This window comes from Halichoerus grypus, chromosome X, assembly GCF_964656455.1.
Source record: "Halichoerus grypus chromosome X, mHalGry1.hap1.1, whole genome shotgun sequence".
NCBI lineage: Eukaryota > Metazoa > Chordata > Mammalia > Carnivora > Phocidae > Halichoerus > Halichoerus grypus.
The window spans coordinates 4,835,560-4,860,111 of NC_135727.1; the positions used below are offsets into that span (position 1 = coordinate 4,835,560).

A 24,552-nucleotide genomic window follows, 5' to 3' on the forward strand; every position below is an offset into this window, starting at 1 on the left:
TAACCTGACAGTCAGTGGAAGGAAGCAATGGGTGTTGGAAGGGGCTCATGAAACCCTGGTATACTGGTTTACACAAAACTAACCAAGCAGATGGTGATCATGTCTACCCCAGTGTATGCCCTCCATGACAGATAAGCAGACCTGTGTTAAACCAAGTAAAGCTTTTTTTTTTTCATTTTATTTTGTTTCATTTCTTTTTGTCTTTTGTGATGTAGACATGAAATAAGAGCTCTGTTAAGGCATTCATATGTGAGGGAAGCTCTCCTTCTTGGAAATCCCCTTGGCAGTATAGAATTGGGCACGAAAATGTCAATGTCCAGACTTCTGCCTCTGGGAAAATGGAAACGTACCCTTCCCATTTTCCCACTGAGTACAACTAAAACCTCTGGACATTATATATAAAATCAACATAAGAAGACCCTGAAAAGTGGAGAGAAGAAGGGACCTTGGGACCTAAGGAACAATGTGGTGGTGAGTTCTCTGGGTTTTTGCCTCATAGATCTCAGACACGGACCTGAGGAAGCTGGCAACCCCAAAATGCCAATGGACACTGACGAAAAGTTCCCGACAAAAGCCTACTCTCTTTAGCTAAAGGGCCAGGAAAGGGGCAGCCCACCAAGACAGAAAACTTTTATACAAGAACTGCTCTAATTCAGCTAAACACCACAGGAAAAATTGTGGTCCCATCAAGTCCCAACATCAGAGGCCAAGTGGGGGCCTAGACTCCACCCCCACCCAGCAGCAATGATTTATTTCTCCCTGTCCCCCCTAGGGTGGTATCAGAGGAGGCCTAAGAGAGATTCGGGACCTTTGCTCCACACAGTGGTAATGAGTCCACATCCTATCATTGTCAATGTCAGTGGAGATCACATGGGGAACATCAATGAGGCACTCCTACCGATCCCAGCCAGGACGGTATCAGTGAAAGCCTAGTAGGGAGCTAGAACTATCACTACTACCCAGGAGTAATGAGGCACCCCAACCTCCTCAGTGTCAATGAAGGCTAAGTGGGGAACCTGGCAGAAATGAGATGGTGCCCCGTTCCCTGCCAAAGCATTGTCAGAGGAAGTCAGCTAAAACCGAAGATCTAAATAAGTGCTGAAATAAGAGAACTGTCAACCCAGAATCTTATACCCAGTGAAAATATGCTTCAGGTATGAAAGGGCAATCAAGATATTCTGAGATAAAGGAAAGCTAAAAGGATTTGTTAGTAACAGACCATTCCTAGGAGGATGGATAAAGGATGTTCTCTAATCAGAAAGGAAGTGATCAAAGAAGGAATTTTGGACACCACCAAGGAAGAATGAACAATGGAAAGAAAAAAATATGGGTAAATATAATAGACTTTCCTTCTCTCAAGTTTTCTAAATTATGTCTGATGGTTGAAGCACCAATTATAACATTGCATGTTATGGTTCTAAATGTTATGTGGAAGAAATATTTAACACAATTACATTATAAACAGGGGAGGGTAGAGAGGTGGAAAGAGAAGTAAGGTTTCCATACTTCACTCAAACTGGTAAAATATTGACATCAGTAGACTATTACAAGTTATGTACGTATGATATAATACCTAGAGTAACCACTAAAAATGGCATACAAAAAGATGCATGCGGGGCGGGGGGGCACCTGGGTGGCTCAGTCGTTAAGTGTCTGCCTTTGGCTCAGGTCATGATCCCAGGGTCCTGGGATCGAGCCCCGCATCGGGCTCCCTGCTCGGCGGGAAGCCTGCTTCTCCCTCTCCCACTCCTCCTGCTTGTGTTCCCTCTCTCGCTGTGTCTCTCTCTGTCAAATAAATAAATAAAATCTTTAAAAAAAAAAAGATGCATGCGAAAACACTATACACAAATCATCAAATGGAATTTCAAAAAATGTTCAAGTAACCTATAGGAAGTTAGGACAAAGAAAATAAAGAAACAAAAACAGAACAAACAAAATAAAAATAAATTGGTAGACTTAAGCGTTAACTACCAGTAAGTTCATTAAAATGAAAATGATCCAGGGGTGCCTGGGTGACTCAGTTGTTTAACCGTCTGACTTGGGCTCAGGTCATGTCTCAGGGTCCTGGGATCAAGCCCTGCATTGGAATCCCTGCTCAGCAGGGAGCCTGCTTGTCCCTCTCCCTCTGCCCCTCCCCCCACTTGTGCGCTCTCTCTCTCTCTCTCTCTCTCTCAAATAAACAAAATATTTTTAAAAAATGAAAATGATCTAAATCTACCAATTACAAGACAGACATTGGCAGAGTGAAAAAACAACATGATGAAACTACATGCTGTCTATGAGATGCTCATTTCAAATATAATGATATGAACAGGTTGAAAGTAAAAGGTGAAAAAAGATATATCATGCAAATGTTAATAAAAAAATAGTAATGGGGTAGCTCTGGTATTAGCAGATAAAGTAAACTTCAGAACAAAGAAAATTACCAGAGACAGAGAGGGGCATTACATAATGATAAAAGGGTCAATCCACCAAGAAGACATAGTAATCCTAATTGTGCACACACCAAACAACAGAACTACATGACATATGAAGCAAAAATCAAAAGAACTGAAAGGAGAAATAGAAAAATTCTCATTTATAGTGGAGACTTCAACTTCCTCTCTCAACAACTGATAGAACCAGACAGAAAATCAATACAAAGAATTCAACAACATCATCATCTAACAGGACCTAATTGACATTTATGGAACCCTCCACCAAAAAACAGTAAAATTTACATTCTTTTCAAGCACCCAAGGAATATATACCAAGATAGATATAATCTGGACAACAAAAAAATACACAGACATTTAAAGAATTGAGATAATACATGGTGTTTTCTCTGGCTATAATGGGATCAAATTAGGAAACAACAACAGAAAGACAATAGGAAAAACTCTAAACTAAACTAAACAACACACTAAAAAAATTTATGAGTCAAAGAGGAGGTCTCAAGAGAAACTTTAAAAATACATTGAACTGGGGTGCCTGGGTGGCTCAGTTGGTTAAGCGTCTGAAGTCTCAATCTCAGCTGAGGTCTTGATCTCAGGGTCATTTGTTCAAGGCCCATGTTGGGCATGGAGACTACTTTATAAATATACATTGAACTGAATGAAAACAAGAATACAATATATCAAAATTTGTAGGACACAGGTAAAGCTAGAGGGAAATTTACAGTACTAAATTCTTACAAGAGAGAAATGCGGGAGAAGTCTAAAAACAATACGTTTCCAAATAAGATACCAAGAAAAAGAAGAGCAAAACAAACCTAAAACAAACAGAAGGAAGGGAATATAAAGAATAGATACAGATATTGAAATTATATTGAAGACAGAAAAAAAAATGAAGCCCAACGGGGAAAAGGTGGTTCTTAGAAAAAAAAAAATGTAATTCACAAGCATCTAGAAAGACTAACAAAAGGAAAAGAGGGAAAACACAAATTACCAATACTGGAATGAAAAAGGGAATATTACTACTGATTCTGTAGACATGTAAAGAATAATAAGGAAATACTAAAAGCAACTCTACCCATGCGAATTTGGAAATTAGATTAAATGGGCCAATTATTCTAAAAGCACAAACTACCAAAATTTACCAAAATAATTATTAAAGGAATTAAATTCATAATTAAAAAAAAAAAACTCCAGAAAATGAAAACTCCAGGCTCAGACAGTTTCACTAGAATTATACCAGTTGTTTAAAGAAGAATTAGCACCAATTCTACATAATCTCTTCAGAAAATAGAAGAGGAGGGGACACTTCCCAACTCACTGTGTTACCCTGACAGCAAAGATGAAGAATGTACAAAGAAGACTACAGACTAATATTTCTCATGCACAGAAACACAAAAATCCATAACAAAGTTTTGGCAGTTTATAAGAAGAATTATATACTATGATCAAGTCAGGTTTAGTCTAGGGATGCAAGGCCCACATTATCCACCATATTAACAAGCAAAATAGTAAAAATCATATGATCACCTCAAAACAATATTGAAAAAGAACAAAGTTGAAGGGGTCACACTTTCCAATTTTAAAACTTACTACAAAACAACAGTAATCAAAACAGTGTGCTGTTGGCATAAGGACAGACATATATGCCAATGGAATAGACTTGAGAATCCCGAAATAAACCCATAAATCTACAGCCAATTGATTTTCAAAAAGGGTGTCAAGATTATTCAGTGGAGGAAAGAATAGTCTCTTTAACAAATGATGCTGGGACAAATGGATAGTCACATGCAAAAGAATGAAGTTGGACCCCCTACATCACACCATATACAAAAATCAACTCAAAATGGATCAACCTAAACACAGGACCTAAAACTATAAAACATGTAGAAGAAAACATAAGGGAAAATCTTTATAACATTGGATTTGGCAAAGGATTCTTAGATATGACACCAAAAGCATGAGCAACAACAACAACAAAATAGACAAATTGGACTTCATCAGAATTAGAAACTTGCACATCAAAGGACATTATCAAGAAAATGAGACAGCCTACAGAATGAGAGAAAAATATTGCAAATCATATATTTGAAAAGGATCTAGTATGAATTAGAATGTATAAAGAACTCTTACAACAATGAAAAGACAAACAATACAATCTAAAAAATGGATAAAAGACTTGAATAGACATTTCTCCAAAGGAGATACACTTTGGGCCAACAAGCCCATGTAGAGATGTTCAATACCACTAGGCCTAAGGGAAATGCCAATCAAAACTATGATATACCACTTCCCACCCATTAGGATAGCATAATTAAAGGAAAATAACAAGTGTTGGCAAGAATGTGGAGAAATCGGAACCCTCGTACATTCCTGATGGGAATTTAAATGTCATGGGTGCTGTGGAAAACAGTTTGGCAGTTCCTCAAAAAGTAAAATGCAGAATTACCATCTGACCCTGCAATTCCACTCTAAGTATATATCCAAAAGAATCAAAAATAGGTACTCAAACACTTTTACACAATCTTCTTAAGTGCATCATTCACGAGAATCAAAAGGTGGAGATAACCCAAATGTCCATCAATGTATAAATAGATAAACAAATTATGGTACAATCATACTGTGGACTGTTACTCTACCATACAAAGGAATGAAATACTTAGAAAGGCTAGGACATGGATGAACCTTGACAACATTACACTAAGTGAAAAGAAGCCTGTCATAAAAAGTCACATATTGTATGAAATTATATGAAATGTCCAGAATAGGTAAATCCATAGAGAGAAATCAGATCGGTGTTTGCTAGGCGCTGGGGGGAGGGGAGAATGGAGAATTACTGCTTAATGAGTATGGGGTTTTATTTCAGGGTGATGTAAATGTTTAGGAACTAGATAAAGGTGATGCTTTAGTACATTGTGAATGTATTAAATGACACTAAATTGTTATGCGACTTTCACCTTTAAAAGAATAGCGACAACACTAAATACTGGCCACAATGAGCGAAACCGGATCATTCTGGCGGGAATGAAAAAGTCACTCTGCAAAAATAGTCACTGCAAAACTGTCTGGCAGTTTCTTTAAAAACTAAACGCACAACCATTAGATGACCCAGCAACTGAACTCCTGGGTATTTATCCCAGAGGGATGAAGACTTGTGTTCACACAAAATTTTGCAAACGAGTGTTTAGAGTAGCTTTATTCATAATAGCCAAAAAAGGGAAACAACCCAGAAGTCCTTCAATGGATGAACTGTTAAACAAACTGGTGCATGTGTACCATGGAATACTACTCAGCAATATAAAGACATGACTGCTGATCCATACAGTGACCTGGATGAATCTGCAGAGAATTATGCTGAGTGAAAAAAGTCAATCCCCCAAATTTACATACTGCATAATTGCATTTCTGTAACAATCTCAAAATGACAAAACTATAGAAATGGATTGATTAGTGGTTGCCAATGGTTAAGGAAGGAGTGAGTGTCAGAAGGAAGTGGATGTATCCACAAATGGGCAACATGAGGGATTCATGTGGTGACGGGAATGTTCTGTACCTTGGCTGTATGGACCAATGTCAGCATCCTGGTTATGATATCGTACTAGAGTTTTGCAAGATGTTATCATTAGGGGAAGTTGGTTAAAGGGTATATGGGACCTATTTGGATTATTTCTTACAATTGCATGTTCATTTACAATTATCTCAAAACAAAAAAACTTCTATTAAAATCATACGATCCTATCATTTGATGCAGAAAAAGCACTTCACAAAATTCAACATCCATTCATGATAAAAACTCTCAGAAAACCAGGAATAGAGGGGAACTTGCTCAACTTGATAAAGGATGTCAATAATGAACCTACAGCTAACATCACACTTAATGATTAAAGAATAAATCCCTTCCTTATAAGACTGTTAACAAGGCAAGTATATCTGCCCTCTTCACTGCTTATATCAAATCAATATGTTGTACACCTTAAACTTACACAATGTTGTATGTCAAATATCTCTCAATTAAAAAAACAAAAACAAAACAAAACAAAAACATAGTACTGGGAAATTCTAGCTAGTCCGTTAAGCTAAGAAAATGAAATGAAAGACATACGTGTTAGAAAAGAAGTAAAACTATTTCTATTTGCAGTTGGCACAATTGTCTATGTGGAAAACCTTAAGAAATTTACAAAGAAACTCCTAGAACCAAGAAGAGAGTTCAGGAAGGTCTCGGGATACAAGATCAATGAATAAAAATCAATTGCATTTATATGTGCCATCAATGAATAAATGGACACTGGGATTAAAAATACAATACCATTGAGGCGCACGGTCATGAGCCTGAGATGGAGCCCCGAGTCATGCTCCATGCTGGATGTAGAGCCTGCTTGGGTTTCTCTCTCTCCCTTTCCTTCTGCCAACCCCCACCTCTGCAAAATACAATACCATTTACTACTGCCCCAAAACTTCCAGGTGAAACCTAAGCAAAACATGTATAGAACTCATATGCTGAAAACTATGCAACACTGATGAAAGAAATCGGAGAAGAGCTAAGTGAATGGAGGGATATTCCATGTTCATAGATTGGAAGACTCAACATAGTAAAGATGTCAATTTTTCCCAAATTGATGTACAGCTTTAACCAATTCCTATCAAAATCCCAGCAAGATTTTTTTAAAGATTTTATTTATATGAAAGAGAGAGAGAGAGCATGAGCAAGGGGAGGGGCAGAGGGAGAAGCAGACCCCCTACTAAGTGTGGAGCCCAACATGGGTCTCAACCCCAGGATGCTGAGATCAGAACCTGAGCTGAAGTCAGATGCTTAACTGACTGAGCCACCCAGGTGCCCCCAAATCCCAGCAAGGCTTTTTGTAGATACAGACAAGATTATTCTAAAATAAATGGAATAATATTCCAAAATTAAATGGAAAGGCAAAGGAAGTAGAAGGGTGGAAACAATTTTGAAAAAGAAGAGTAAAGTGGAAGGAATCAATCTATTCAATTTCAAGACTTATTATATGGCCGCATTAATCAAGATCATGTGGTATTGGCAGAGGGACAGACACACAGATAACTGAAATAAAACAGAGAACCCAGAAAAAGACGCACACAAATACGCCTAACTGATTTTTGGCAAAAGTGCAAAAGCAATCTGGTGCAGGGATAATAGCATTTTTAACACAGGGTTCTGGAACAAGTGAACATCTGTAGGCAAAAAAATGAACATCAACCTCAACCTCATCCCTTACACAAAAATTAACTCAAAATGGACCATGGAGTTATATATAAGAGTCAAACTATACAAGTTTCAGGGAAAAAAGTAGGAGAACATCTGTAGGATGTAAAGCTAGGCAAAACGTTCTTTCTCAGGTATGATACCAAAAGCATGACCCATAAAAAGAAATATAGACAAATCAGACCTTATCAAAAATACAATCTTTTGCTCTGTGAAAAGATCCTGTGAATAGGATGAAAAAACAAGTTACAGACTGGAAGTAAGTATGTGCAACCTCATATCTGATAGAGGACTAGTATCTAGAATGTATAAAGAATCTCAACACTCACTGGTAGGAAGACAAACTACTATCCAAGTAGAAAATGGGCAAAAGATGTGAAAAGACATTATACTTTCAAGTTTCTACAGGTGGCAAATAAGCACATACAAAGATGTTCGATATCAGTAACCATTAGAGAATTGCAAATTAAAACCGCAAAGCGATACTCTTACATACCTATCAGAATGGCTAATATAAAAAATGGTCATGATGGCAAAAACAGGTGAGGATGTGGAGAAGCTGCTGGTCAGAATGTAAAATGGTACTGTTTGGTAGTTTCTTCTAAGAGTAAGCATGCAAGTATCACAGGACACAGCAATTGCACTCCAGGGCATTTATCCCGGAGAAACGAAAATGTATGTCCACACAAAAGACCTGTAGCGAGACTCATTAGAAAAAAACCCATGGCAATATCGATTTCCTGGTTTTGATATTATACAACTGGGATATAAGGTGTAACCGCCGGGGGCCTCTCTACCATGTTTGAAATTTCCCCTGAAGCTGTAATTACTTCAAAATAAGAAGCGAACTGTTATTTAAACAGATGTCAATGTCCAGAGCCAGGGGGACATTGATTCTTCTTCTTGCGTCTGGGACATGTCCTAAGTAGCATTCCTTTTTAAAGCAACATACAGAAGTTTGTACAGACCTTTTTATTCTTTAAAAAACAATTCCCACCCAAATCTTTCTTGAGTGTTTCAGGGGCCAAGCCTGAGGCCTTGGCTGTAACCTCACTCAAACACTAGGGTCTGGGGACAAAATGGCATATAATGTACAATGCACCCAAAGAAAACTGGGAAAAAGAGACCCCATTTACCGCAGAGGCCATCACTAACTCCCTGGCCCGGCATCTGGAGCCCGTGTGGGGGACGGAGGCCAGGATCTTATTTCAGGGCTGGCAACACAAAACCTATCGACATCAAACAAGCTACCCATTCAGCTCTAAAGAAAAAAGGCAAAAAAAAAAAAAAAAAAAAATGCCGCTTTTGCTTTTAAAGACTCCACTCTACTGATTTCTTGTCCTGCCCCTTTGTGGCTCCCAGCAGCCAACGTAAAGGGGACAAGTGGGGGTAATGGCCAGAGCTTCCAGAACAAAGGCTTGATTCTCTGGTCCGAAGCAGCAGCTTACTGGCTCAGCACCACAGCCGCGCACTTAGGCACTGGGGGGACCCAGGGCTGGGGAGCACAGCCAATGGAGGGGGCGCTGACAGGAGGTTCCCGCCCGGAAATTGCCTTTGTTTGGTCCAAGTCAGAAGGGATCTCCCACCCCCAGCATACCAGCCTCGGGCCGTGGGCTAGGTTCCTCTTTCCCTCTAGATGAACCTGGGCCTGGGAAACAGCCCTTGGACAGACCTTTCTGTCCACAGCAGGGGTCCACCACCTTTCCATCCCTGAGGCCCGCCTGGGCTCCTCGTCCCCTGGCAACGCCCATGAGCACCTGTTCGGGAAGCCTACGCCCCTTGCATAAAAAGAAACCAACCCCCAGCAATTGTTCTTACCCAAGCACAGTCCAGGGCTGTAGAGGAAACCCAGAGCCATCTGCCACACACACTTTGGATTTCATTCCCACAAATCCATGTGCATTCAACTTTCCACTTCATACATATCCACGTTTGGCCTCCATACAGAAAGAAAACGTGCCGCATCCTCAAATACGTGGCTGCCCAAGGGAGATGCATTGCTTTGGGACTTTGTAGCCCGTGCCCGTGGGGATCAGGGTGAGGCGAGGGGCGTTCTCATATCTCAGCTTCAGAACAGAGGCCTGTGGGCAGTCTCTGTTTCCCCCTCAGGCTCTAAGCACACACCTGGGACACCCTGGCCGCCCACACTCAGAGCTCTGGGGTTATCTAGTGCCTGACTTCTTGCTTCCCGGGTCTGTGGACTCTGCCACATCCCTCATGTCCACCTCCAAGTGCCAGTTGGGGCCAGCTTTACCTTGCGGCCACCCGGCGGCAGGCATGACAGAGGAAGGAAACCAGGAGCCAAGTTAAAGGCACTTGGCAAGGAAGGAAGGGGAGCGTAAGGATATTGCTGGAGCAACCCAGGCCTGAAATCTTCTTTAAAAGCCAAAGGAAGGGTGCCTGGGTGGCTCAGTCATTAAGCGTCTGCCTTTGGCTCAGGTCATGATCCCAGAGTCCTGGGATCGAGCCCCGCGTCGGGTTCCCTGCTCGGTGGGGAGTCTGCTTCTCTCTCAGCCCCTCCCCCTGCTTGTGGGCGCGCTCTCTCTCAAATAAATAAATAAAATGTTTTTGAAAAAAAAGCACAAAGGAGTTCTGCCCTTGCCCCCCAACCGCTACCAACTCGGCCAGGAATAGCCTTGGGCTTCGGACCGGAAGGTCCAAACAGCGTGCTATGCTGTGAAGCCGAGTTGGGTGCCTACTTCGCAGGCGCACTGACAGACCTGAGCGTGTCCCTCATCCTAACTGCTTCTTCCTCTGTGTCCCCTGGATGGGGCGAGGGTGAGGAGACAGGCTCAGCCATTCCCAAGGTGACCCCTGAGGCCATGATGTCCCACCCCGAGGCACCAGGTTGTTGGGCAGATTTTTGGTCAGGATAGAAGACATTCAATAGGAGAGGCCTCATTTTTCAAGGGTCAAATTTAGCCCCCAAAGCAAAGAAAAAGCCAAAAGACCTCCAGGTTTCAAATGGGCTTGTGGAAGAACAGATCTTCAATGTTGATGGATAAATAATTCAAATCTGTTTCCAAACATGCACACTAGTGCTATGGGTTGAACTCTGTCTCCTTCCCATATTTTACAATGTGGCTTTATTTGCAAATAGGGTCATTGCAGGTGTCGGGAGTTAAGATGAGGTCATCCTGGAGTAGGGTGGGCCCTTAATTCAGTATGACCGGCGTCCTTATAGAAAGGGGACATTTGGACCCAGAGGCATGCACAGAGGGAGAACATCATGCGAAGACTGCAGTGAAGCTGCCACGAGCCAAGGAACCACCAAGCTCTAGAAGAAAGAGCAGACAGGTCCTCCCGTGGCCCCTTCAGAGGGAGTGCAGCCCTCCTGACACCTTGATCTCAGACTTCTACTTTCCAGGGCTGTGAGAAAACAGACGTGTGTGGTTCAAGGCGCCCTGTCTGTGGAATTTTGTTATGGCAGCCCCAACAAACTCCGGCACTGGGGACAAAAATGTTTGTAGGGGAAGGTACAAGTACCAGCAAGGACTGGCCCGTGTCCGGAGCACAGCACGCTCACTGGTTACTCCGAGCTTCTGGGCTCACTTACTGTTCTGTGGTGAAAGATTAGCTCTCATTAGGATGACTAAGAGCTGGAGTGTTCACAGCCCAGGGCCGTCTTTGACTCTAGGCACTTAAAGAACACCCAGTTCTGGACTCTTATTTCTCTGCCCACCCCACTAACCTGAAGCCAGGGGTCATCCTACTTCTCCCAGGTGGCTCTGAACCAGAGCACCTGACACAATGCTTTGCTCATGGCAAACAGTTTATAAAATTTTGTAGACAAAAGTGGGGGTCGGGGGGGAGCATGTGGGAATGGAGAAGCAAGGACACGAAGGGAAGGAGGATTCCCTTGGCTTGATGGCTGGCTGCATACGGACCAGGAAGCTAAGGCCACACCTACCTTCCAGAACTTCCAGGCCAGACAGTGGGAAGAAGTGTGGGGCTGCTGATAGGCAGAGAGCACTGCATGAGGAACAGACCGAGCAGCTCGCAGCCATCCATCATGGCCACTGCGGCTGCTAATCACAGCAGGTCACCCTGCTAACTATTCGTAATTACTATCTGCCACTCACAATCTTGGTGTTAAGCCGGGCATGAGTCAGGTAGGATGCCCTGGTTCCAGCAGGATTCAGTCCCGGGAGAAGCAGGTAGAACCCAGGCTGGAGACAGGCAGGTCAAGGATTAAAGAGGCCAGGCGTCTAGATATCAGTACAGACAGGACTTTGGAGCCCAATGACAGGCCCTGATGTAGGAAGGCCGGCTTCTCAGTCATAAGTTATGGGGCTCTGGAAAAGCAGCTTCACCTTAAAGACTCAGTGTCCTCATGTGTAAAATGCGAAGTTCTCTACAGAAATATAACCGCCCCCAGTGGGTGCCCACCACGAGCCAGGCATTTGGCTTGGCAATGTACACAGCATTTCCGCTGGCTCTCTCCAACACTCCTACATGGTACACATGGAGAGCTCCCTCTGTGCCCCCATCACGCACGGCGGGAAGTACTTGGCTGCCCTGTGGTCTGTAGGCTCCCCGAGGACAGCACAAGCTTGAGTGGAAGGCTGGACTGGAACCCTCTAAAGCAGTCCCTCAGCCTAGAGCCTCAATGACTCGGTGTGTTGGCGCCCATGTGTCCTTAGGAACGTATAACACATCCTTCATTGTGTCCATCTGAAAGGACTGCTCCGAGAGCGTGAAGAGCTGCAAGGCATGTAATTATAGCCTTGTGCTAATAAATATATCAATATTCTAAAACACTGCTTTTACCTTTTAAAAGTTGACTTTAAAAAGCCCCAGGTGGTATGGAAGAATTGGAATCCTCAAATATTGCTGGTGGGAATGTAAAATGGGGCAGCCACTCTGGAAAACAGTTTGGCAGTTGCTGAACAAGTTAAACATAGAGTAGCTACATGATTCAGCAATTCCGCTCCTGGGTATATATCCAAGAGAACTGAAAGCACATCTACACAAAAACTTGCACATGAATGTTCATAGTAGCACTATCCACAATAGCCAAGAGGTTTAAACAACCCAAATGTCCATCAACTGGTGAATGGAGAAGCAAAATGTGGTCTATCCATATAATGAAATGTTATTCAACCATAAAAAGGAATGAAGTGTGACACATACTAAACATGTATGGAGGAACATGGAGGACCATTTATATGAAACGTCCAGAACAGACAAGTCTGTAGAGAAAGAAAGTAGATTTGTGGTTGCCTAGCCACTGAGTGTGGCTCTCTGACTGGGCCACCCAGGCGCCCCTGATTATACTTTTGACATGGGGAGAGGGGAGAATGTGGAGTGATGGACACGGGTTTCTTTTGAGGGTGATACAAATGTTCTAGAATTAATTGTGAGGATGGTTACACATGTCTGTGAATACACTAAAACTCATTCATTTGTACACTTTCAGAGTGAATTGTATGGTATGTGAATTATATACTAATTGAGCTTTTTTATAAAGCCCAAATTGTTATCACTCCTTAATCTAACTTGGGGTTTTAGAAAGATGTTCCTTTTAGAAAAAGGATGAATCATCTTGTGTTTGGAGAAAAGAAAGTTTATATCCTCTAATCTTTTTTTAAGGTTTTTATTTTAATTCCAGTTAGTTACCAGTGTAATATTAGTTTCAGGTGTATGATATAGTGAGTCAACACTTCCATACATCACCCGCTGCTCATCGTAACGCGTGCACTCTTAATCCCCATCACCTGTTTCCCCCATCCCCCCACTCACCTCCATTCTGGTGACCATCAGTGTGTTCTCTAGAGTGAAGAGTCTGTTTCTTCCTTTGCCTCTCTCTTTCGGTTTTCCCTTTGCTCCTTTGTTTTGTTTCTTAAATTTCGCATATGACTGAAATCATATGGTAGTTGTCTTTCTCTGACTGATTTCTCTTAGCATGATACTCTCTAGCTCCATCCATGTCGCTGCAAATGGCAAGCGTTCAGTTCTTTGTTATGGCTGAATAACATTCCACTGCATATATATACCATCTCTTCTTTGTCCATTCATCTATCCTCTACTCTTAGTAAGACTGGCTCCTTGTGAAATGTGATGTCAGTGGCCCTTTTCTCCTGTTGCTGGTGACCTTTCCCCAGTGACCTACATCATTAGTAAAAAACGTAACCAAGTTGATGTGGAAATGATATCTCAAGCTCTGGTTGATTATACTTTTATTTTTTTTAAGATTATATTCATTTATTTGACACAGCGCGCACAAGCAAGGGGAGTGGCAGGCAGAGGGAGAGGGAGAAGCAGGCTCCCTGCTTGGTGCTCGATCCCAGGACCCCCGGACCATGACCTGAGCCGAAGGCAGATGCCCAACCAACTGAGCCACCCAGGCGCCCCTGATTATACTTTTGACATGGCCACTGCTGCTCCCTAGGAACTCCCCACTCTGCCTCCTTTGGGCTTTGGGATATCATGCCGCTAATGTTAAAAATGCCCCTCCCCCATCTGGGTGTCATGTGCCACTCATTGACAAATCTGCTTGGGGCCATGGCTTCCTGGCAAGTACAAATGTCCTGTGCTCCCACACAGTAGGCCCAGATGGCAAAGTCCTGCTTTAAGGAGCCAAGACTTGTATAGTAACCAATAAGTCAGCGGAGAGCACTGTTTCTCCTGAAGTAGATTTGACCCTAAGACTGAGCAGTGTGTGATGGCCACCCATTACGGCAAACAGAGAACAGAGGTTTCCGGAACATGGGGACACCAAGAAATTAGGGCAGACCAAGAGAGTCTTACAGCAGTGATGACAATGCTGATCTTGTCACATGATTGACTGCAGCAGGACTAGCCTGTGAGGTGATACGAGGCCAAGTTTTGTCAAGACCTCATTTTTGTACTGGACTTGTTCAGCATTATCTTTTCCTGTCACAGACATCACACACTTGGAGAACTGGAAGAGCCCTGGGATTTAGCACTGCATGCTGGCCCTTCCATGTGCTGAATGCCTGCAAGCCGAGTTTCCCTGAGCTTCTCCACAGCCGACCACGCAATCTGGGGTTGTGCTGGAGGGTGTCGGGAAACTGCTCTGGTGTCCTCTGCAGGGCCAGACCATCCCACTCATATGTTGTGACATGAACATACACACACACACACACACACACACACACGCTATTGCATATGCATACCGACACACACACACACACACACACAGACGCTGTTGCATATGCATACCGAAACACACACACACACACACACGTGCGCACACGCTGTTGCATATGCATACCGAAACACACACACACACACGCTATTGCATATGCATACCAAAACACACACACACACACACACAGATAGACGCTGTTGCATATGCATACCGAGACACACACACACACACACAGACGCTGTTGCATATGCATACCGAAACACACACACACACACACACACACACACACGCTGTTGCATATGCATACCGAAACACACACACACACACACAGACGGTGTTGCATATGCATACCGACACACACACACACACACACACACAGATAGACGTTGTTGCGTATGCATACCAAAACACACACACACACTCAGACGCTGTTGCATATGCATACCGACACACACACACACACACACACACAAAGACGCTGTTGCATATGCATACCGAAACACACACACACACACAGACGCTGTTGCATATGCATACCGAAACACACACACACACACAGACACACGCGCGCGCTGTTGCATATGCATACCAAAACACACACACACGCGCTGTTGCATATGCATACCGAAACACACACACACACACAAACACACACACACATACAAACACACACACACACAGACGCTGTTGCATATGCATACTGAAACACACACACACAAACACACACACACAGACGCTGTTGCATATGCATACCGACACACACACACACACAGACACACACGCGCACGCTGTTGCATATGCATACTAAAACACACACACGCGCGCACGCGCTGTTGCATATGCATACCAAAACACACACACACACACACACACAGACGCTGTTGCATATGCATACCGACACACACACACACACAGACACAGACGCTGTTGCATATGCATACCAAAACACACACACATACACACAGACGCTGTTGCATATGCATACCGAAACACACACACACACAGACACACACGCACACACTGTTGCATATGCATACCGAAACACACACACACACACACACACACGCGCGCGCACGCTGTTGAATATGCTTACCGAAACACACACACACACACAAAGACGCTGTTGCATATGCATACCGAAACACACACACACACACACACAGACGCTGTTGCATATGCATACTGAAACACACACACACAAACACACACACACAGACGCTGTTGCATATGCATACCGACACACACACACACACAGACACACACGCGCACGCTGTTGCATATGCATACTAAAACACACACACGCGCGCACGCGCTGTTGCATATGCATACCAAAACACACACACACACACACACACACAGACGCTGTTGCATATGCATACCGACACACACACACACACAGACACAGACGCTGTTGCATATGCATACCAAAACACACACACATACACACAGACGCTGTTGCATATGCATACCGAAACACACACACACACAGACACACACGCACACACTGTTGCATATGCATACCGAAACACACACACACACACACACACGCGCGCGCGCACGCTGTTGAATATGCTTACCGAAACACACACACACACACAAAGACGCTGTTGCATATGCATACCGAAACACACACACACACACACAGACGCTGTTGCATATGCATACTGAAACACACACACACAAACACACATACACAGACGCTGTTGCATATGCATACCGACACACACACACACACAGACACACACGCGCACGCTGTTGCATATGCATACTAAAACACACACACGCGCGCACGCGCTGTTGCATATGCATACCAAAACACACACACACACAGACGCTGTTGCATATGCATACCGACACACACACACACACAGACACAGACGCTGTTGCATATGCATACCAAAACACACACACATACACACAGACGCTGTTGCATATGCATACCGAAACACACACACACACAGACACACACGCACACACTGTTGCATATGCATACCGAAACACACACACACACACACACACGCGCGCGCACGCTGTTGAATATGCTTACCGAAACACACACACACACACAAAGACGCTGTTGCATATGCATACCGAAACACACACACACACACACAGACGCTGTTGCATATGCATACTGAAACACACACACACACACACACACACACACAGACGCTGTTGCATATGCATACCGACACACACACACACACACAGACGCTGTTGCATATGCATACCGAAACACACACACACACACAGACACACATGCGCACGCTGTTGAATATGCATACCGAAACACACACACGCACAGACAGACACAGATGCTGTTGCATATGCATACCGACACACACACACACAGACACACACGTGTGCGCTGTTGCATATGCATACCGACACACACACACACACACAGATGCTATTGCATATGCATACCAAAACACACACACACACGCGTGCGCGCTGTTGCATATGCATACCAAAACACACACACACACACACACAGACACTGTTGCATATGCATACCGAAACACACACACACACAGACACACACACGCACGCTGTTGCATATGCATACTGAAACACACACACACACACAGACGCTGTTGCATACGCATACTGACACACACACACACACACACGCTGTTGCATATGCATACCGAAACACACACACACACACAGACGCTGTTGCATATGCATACACACACACACAGACGCTGTTGCATATGCATACCCACACACACACACACACACTCACACGTGCATACAGAAACAGAGATACACAGACATAGACACATGCAGACATGCATGCGGATACACGCACACACACACACACATGCAGACCCACAAAGATAGACATCGACACACAGATTTCCCCCCATCTCTGCCTCCAGAAAACACCCCAGCACTGGAGGCCCTGGAGGAAGCGCTCCCTCTCTAAGCGGGGAGTGCCTCGTCAGTACTGGTGGGTGCCTGGCCCTTCTACCTTCCAGCTGGTTCCAGCAGCGGCCGGCAGAGGGAAGAGAACAGTAGCTGCCCTCCTTTCCAGCCCTGCCTGCCACTTGCCTTAAGGCACACACTCAAGCAAGGTTCATTTCCTCTTGAAATGACTGCAAAAACAGTGCTGTCCGTGGACTTAACATACAAGAGTCACTGGTGATGTTGGGCTAGGGAGGAGGAAAGCACTGGGCATGGTTTGCTTTTGTAGCAACTTCAGAAGGCAATAGCTTCGGAGTGCAGAAACAGCTTGGGCCCAGGTGCCAGCTAACCACAGCCAAACCAGGCAAGTAAAGGTGTGCAGCGTGCTGTTAGCTGGTGGCCGAGGAGAAATTGTGGGTAAAACATGGGAGTCAGGGGACCTGGGTTCCACTCCCATCTTACCCAAATCCCTTGACTTCTATGAGCCTCGGGCTCCACATCTGCAAAATGGCATTGATCCCCTTTGCTCTTCAGATGACAACCTGAACCTGCCCTGTGGGACAGAGGGGCGGGACTGGAGGGGGGGGGCAGCCCCTTCCTACAGTGCAGGAAACGGAGCAAGCCACTGTGCTGACAGAAGCAGTGTCATTTTGTGTCCCTCCTTTACAGTGACGCTTGGCTGGAGTCCTAGAATGTTAATATTGAGAGGGAAAACTAGAGAGTTTAGGTACAGATAGGGAAATGAGGCAGAGACTTGTCCAGGATCACAGGGACGATGAGCAGGGAGACCAGACCCTGAATCCCACGTCAGGGTACCATGGCAGCAGCTGGACTGAGGACAGGCACTCGAGCGAATGTTCCCTCGGGTTCACATTCGGAAAGGTATTCACAGAGGAAGCCTAATAAAACCCGAGGCAGCCTCCCAGGCTGCCCATGACCCTGCCTCTCTCCCAAGTGTGACCCTACCAGCCACACCGAGGCTTCGGCCTGTCCCTGCCAAGGCCGACGGGCAAGCCTCTTCACGCCTCTGGGTTTCACCTGCTCTCGACACCCTAATGAGTTTGGCCCGGAGGACCCTATGAGGCTTGGCAGCCTCTACATCGACTTTCCTCTATGGCCGTCCACCTATTCTGACATTCTAGCCAGAGCTACTGGAGACACGCTAGGCTGGCTCTGGACTCCCAGTGGGGCTGGGTGGAGCTTGGGGTTCTCTCTTTCTGCATGGAACCAAAGACTTGTGGAACCCCCCCACACCCCCAGATTTCTAAACAAGGCAATCTGGGGATCAGAGCCCTAGATCACTAATTAGGACAATGCTCAAGAATTCTTCATCCCCCTCAGAGGCCAAAGTGCTCGAAAAAGAAAGTGGGAGAAGACAAGGCCACAGCTAATTGGGGAACATGGCACTTGTCCTCGGGCGTGGCGAGGAGGTGTCCCCGTAGGTCTGCACCCACAGTCCAGCCTTCTATCTCCAGCTATACCGTGGTGGGTCCGACTGAGAAATCTGCCTAAGAAGGCGAACAGAAGGAGGGAAGGGGACTCAGCCAGTGGCCCATAGGAGTAGTGAGTTAAAAGAAGAAACGGAGCAGCCATTTCTTTCAAAATAAAGACTATTTTGAAGGTCAGAAAAGATCTGTGGAGATCTCATGTTTAAGTTGTCTTCCTTAACACATTCTACTCTTTAGATGGATTTAGAATAATAGGAAAAAACCCTAGTGTGGCACTCACAGACTTCATGTGAAATCTCATTTGATGGGAGGAAAATGTGCTTTTAGGACTTATTATGATGAAATAAATTCTCTCCATTCTTGGAAATGCGTCTTTGCAAATATTTCTGATATTATTTCACAAATGAAAGAAAACAGTCAAGGCTGCTACCACCAGCTTTGGAGGAAACAATCTAATTTTCCAGATATTTATCACGACTTGGCAACAACGGCTCTGGTTTCCAAAGAAAGTGGGAAAATCGCCGTGCATTTCGGAAATGGTTCACAGACACTTCCCTCCCAGGACACAGTCACCAAGACGCGGAGGATCGGGCATGATAAGCGGGCAAGAGCAATGTGGTGCAGAAGCCGGCTTCTGGCTTCTAAAAGAGCTGAAAGGGAAAACTGACACGGATACTTTTGTAGGCTGCTCTGCTCGATCGCCAAGAATGAATTTCCACAGTTCAAACTCTATGAGCCGATTTCTATTGCCGGTCCTATGCGGCGTTCGCCGCCTAAGCAAACACGAGGCCGCTCTGCTGTGATCTACCGCGAGTGAAGGAGAGACTGCGGAGTCCCAAGCAGATCTTGAATGCATGGCACTTGACCCATCCCATAAGCCCAGATGCTAAGACGCACTGAATAAGACATCTTTTCTTGATCAAACCTGTCTTGCCTGAGACAGAAAAAAACAAACCCATGTCATCGGCTGGGGCTTAACACTGTGGAGGCCACATATGCCATGTGCTAATTCACCAGGAGGAGGAAGTCTCAGGAAAGTGACTGGATAGGGTCAGGCTTCAGGAGGCATGCAACCTGAGCTTCTCCTGAGCCCGACCCGATCCACTGCATTTATTCCTTCTGGACCGATCTCTTCACGATCCAAATCAGTACCATCCCCATGACTTCACGAGTCCTTGCTCTAACTCCTTCAAGGATAGATATTTGACTCCATTTTTGGACCAAATGCAAATGTATGTTTCTGGGGTTTAAGGGTTCAAACAGCTAGAGCTTGAAAGGCATGGAAGGTTACAGAGCCACAGAGCTCCAGGCTCTTCAACAGAGTGTCACCAGTTACTGTCCTTCAGCTGCGCACGAAGTTGGTTCGGAATTCAGAAACATTCCAAAGAAACACTTCTGTGCCAAGACTTTGCAGTTCATTCATCCAATCAGCCGTCCACTTATTCATCTAAGCAAGCTGCCTGTATCATCCTGATTCATCCTTCCTCTTTTTGCTCATACAAGAAAAGGATGAGAGTTGTACAGAAGGCATGAGAAAAGAGACAAACTTTTCATTCTCTACTGCAGGGAAGGTAAGGTGCAGTAAAGTTAAACTTAGTGCATCCAAAAGGTATTGTTTTAATAATATGTACCTTTTAAAGTGGTTAAGAAGCCTCTGGTGGTTTCTGAAATTCATTTCATATTCATTTAAGAAATTGCTTTTTTCTTCTTTTTTAAAAAAGATTTATTTATTTCAGAGAGAGAAAGAGAGAGAGAGAGTGGAGGGAGGAGCAGAGGGAGAGAGAACTCAAGCAGACTCCCCACTGAGGCAGAGCTCAACGTGGGGCTCGATCCCGTGACCCACAAGATCATGACCTGAGCCAAAACCAAGAATCGGACGCTCATCCCACTGAGCCACCCAGGTACCTCTAAGAAATTACTTTTTATGAGAGAGTATCTCTGCTGAGTTTTCTTGGGTATTGAAAGCTAGAGGGAGTAGCCCGCAAATCTACAAAGGCTGATAGGGTCTCTGCTTTCCATTAAAATGTTTTCCAACTCTCAAAGCATTTGTCAATATACTCAGAAGAATCAGAATGAGATGAATCCAAGGCTTGGTATTCAGGGTCTTGCATGGGTGTTTATGAAAAAGCTCCGAAGTTGGAGCATGTAACTGTGAGCCTCTTTACCACCCTCTCACCACCCTGCTGGCCACCTCTGCTTGTCTCTATCACCTGCTGTGAACTGAGTTCCAAGCTCCAGGGGCGGACATAGCAGCACCTCCACCGTCACACCCAGTGCCCAAGATCGTGGTGACATTGCTGGCAGGCCCAGCTCACTGCTAATTACAGTCACGGTCATTTACAAGTGTAAAAGTCCCTAGTTTTTTTTCTCAAGCCACGGTTCCCTCATCCTACACTTGGGTAGATGGGTTCACAACCCAAACGTAGGACCAGCTATTTGTCCCTGTTAAATTTCCCATGACAATCTTAAGCTTGTTAAGATTTCTTTAGATCCCAAGTTCATGCTACAGAGACTTCATCACCCTCTGGTGTTACGTCAGTGGGCAAACACCAGATCTGGGTTTCTCTGTTCTCATCCAGATCACTGAGGAACAAGTGAAACCAGCCAGGAGGGAGCCTTGGGACTTGCCCCTAGACTTCCTTCCCTGAGGGAGTACATTAATCCATTGCCCAAGGCCTTGGGATTCAGTCCTTTAATTGGTTACGCAATCACATAACTGGGCTGTAAACAGGATTTCACAACAGACAATGCCAAATGCTTTGCTGAGGTTTAAAAACGCTTGCTTGCTTTTCTCTGACCTACCTGCCCAGTGAGCAATTGCAACAGAAAAGGAGCCCATTCCGACACAAGAGGCTACTCCTAATGAACCCATGGCAGCTCCGAGGGATCCCCACTCCTTCTGCTTTTGTCTTACACTCACTTTTCACTGGCTTCCTTTTCTAAGCATGCATTCACTCACTTGCTCTGAGTTTTTCCAGGAAGCCATGCTAACTGTAGCTACATAAGATATCCAGCACGGGGAACTTCTTTTCTGGTGGTTTGGGTGTACGTGCCCATTTGGTGGTTTATGGTTCCTCTTTGCAGTTGTGTGTGATTCCTTAATGCTCCGTGATGAGGGTTCACGGTCTTGTTAGCAAGTGCTCTCCCCTCCGTGCCTGGCCACGCAGCCCCCCTCTCACAATCCCCTCATCCGTCACGGTCTCCAACTCTAGCTGAGCAGCACCACCAGCCCATCGATCTCCGCACGACGAGTCTCTTCACTATCCAGGAACTCCGGGCTGTGGTGTTTCTTCGCCACCTTCTCTCTTCTGGGGGCACACCCTTCCCCCCAGCTCTCCGCCCCCGACTCTGGTGCATCTTCAGGAAATCTGGAGTCTTACTCTTGGTGTGATGAGCTCTAAATGACTGTTTCTTGCTAGTGGAAGAGAGTTTCTTCTGGTCTTCCCTGTCTTAGGCCTTTCTTCCCCTTCCTGACTCAATCTTCTGTTGGAAAGCGGTGTTCCTGGGTAATGTGGGAAGGGAAAAGGTGCACCTCCGTAACAAACTCCCAAAAGTCCGGGGTAAGCTTGTTAGGAATTGCCCTGGCCGCCCCTCCCGCCCCACGCCGCCTTCCAGTGATGGCTGAGTGTCCATCGCTGAATTGCCCAGATAGGAAGCACACTATGCAGGGAGCTGGCTGAGAAGGGGAGTCCACCTGAAGGGAAGAGCCTGAGGATAGAGCTGGAGAGGTGGGTGGTTCCTCCAGCTGTGTGGATGGGTGAGAGTCAGCAGAAGCCTGGAGGCGGAGGGGTGCTTGGTGGGGGTGCAATGTGAGGAGAACTGGGGACAGCTTGTTGTCACCTGATGTTCCCCCCTTGATGGGACTGTGGAGCGAACTGAACTCTTTCCCTCTCGCGCTCATGATTGTTTTCATGTGTTCTGACACTGGGTCATGCGTCTCAGGGCCCCCACATTACCGTCTGCGGCTAAAAGTACAAAATAGAATCCCAGTGTTGTTGATTTGCTGACACATGGACTTTTCTCTTCCTAGCGAGTGATTACGTTTCCTTCAACAAGAATCTGTCCGGCCGCACTAACACCGTTTTATTTAGCTTTAGAGCATTTTGTGGGGGCACTTTTACATCCTTAACTTTTAATATGGTTGTAGATCACATGGTTTTAATGGCTAAATTTCGATTCCCTACATTTGACCAAAAACAATGTTTCACAGAGCACACAGGCCAGTTAAATCAAGCGGATTCAGTTCACTGGCAGCCTGCCCGCTTCTCCGGCCAAGCGATGCAGTCTCTGCTCCTAGGGCCCCGACAGCCCGCACGGCTGGCTTGCCGGGACCCAGGAAAGAGGGAAATGGGCCACAGAAAGCCACCCTGGCAGCAAAGGGTCCTGTTGGGCGGGTTTGTAGGGCCATCTCGGGACCGGGCAGCGTGGGGTGTGGTGACAGCATCCCAGGCAAATGGACAGACCGCCTCTAGGCAGACGCTGCTCTAACTTGTACGGGTCTCCTCTGCCCATCACAGTGGCCTCGGCTTCTCGAGCTGCTTTGGAGGCCACATGCAAGGGGCACTGCGCACGATAAAGGCTGAAATGGCCTTGCAGCCGGCACGACTGCGCCAAAGCTCAGGCAGTGGTGTAGCCCAGCTGGCCCAGCAAGACAACGGTCTCCGGTTCTCTGCAAAACCTGCTGTCTGTCCAGCTTGGAGCCAGACCGGGGGGAGGGGGGCGGGGGGTGATGGTCAGTGCTGCTAAATGTTTCCGGGGGGCGGTGGGATCGGAGCTGGCTCCTCCGCACCTCACAACCACTCTGTGAGGCAAACAGGGCTGGGGTTCCTATCCCAGAGGAGGGTGCTTTGGCTGAGGAAGGGGAATGGGGCACTGGCCAGGCCCTGTGACAGCCGGCTAGCACACGGCTGCCTCAGCGTTCCTTTGGGAGTGAAGGTCATCACCCTTAGTGGGGGGACCGAGGGTGGACCCCGGACTGGCTGTTGGGCCTTCCTGGAACTGGGGGGGGGGGTCTGGACTTCAAATTCTGTGCCATCCTGAGAGGCATTATAGCAGCCGAGCCGTTAAAACACGGACTCTTGGCACCCAATGGTTTGGGTTTGAATCTCAGCTTTGCCACTGATTAGTTATGTGACCTTGGGGAAGTTATTCAACCTCTCTGTTTATGTTTCCTTAACTGTAAAAGAGAGATGGTGATGACTGCCTCTGCCCATGGGGTCGTGATGAAGATCAAAGGCATGATATCTGTGATGCGCTTAGAACAGGTGCTACCACATGGTTAGCCCCACTGAATGTTAGCTCGGGGCGCTCTCTTCCTCTAGGCCCCCATCCATGTCCTGGCAGAGGGGAAGCAGGCCACTGTGGTAATAACTGCCGGGCAGAATGAAACATTGTCATGGTCACAGAGCAGCGTTGACTGTTTTT

At 45.6% G+C, this 24,552-nt stretch overlaps 1 protein-coding gene across 4 annotated transcripts in view; it reads right to left on the minus strand.

The window, feature by feature from the left end:
- MAMLD1 (mastermind like domain containing 1) overlaps positions 1-24,552 on the minus strand; it is a 116,128-nt gene that overhangs the window by 56,980 nt on the left and 34,596 nt on the right. The gene's annotated exons all lie outside the window — the stretch shown is intronic.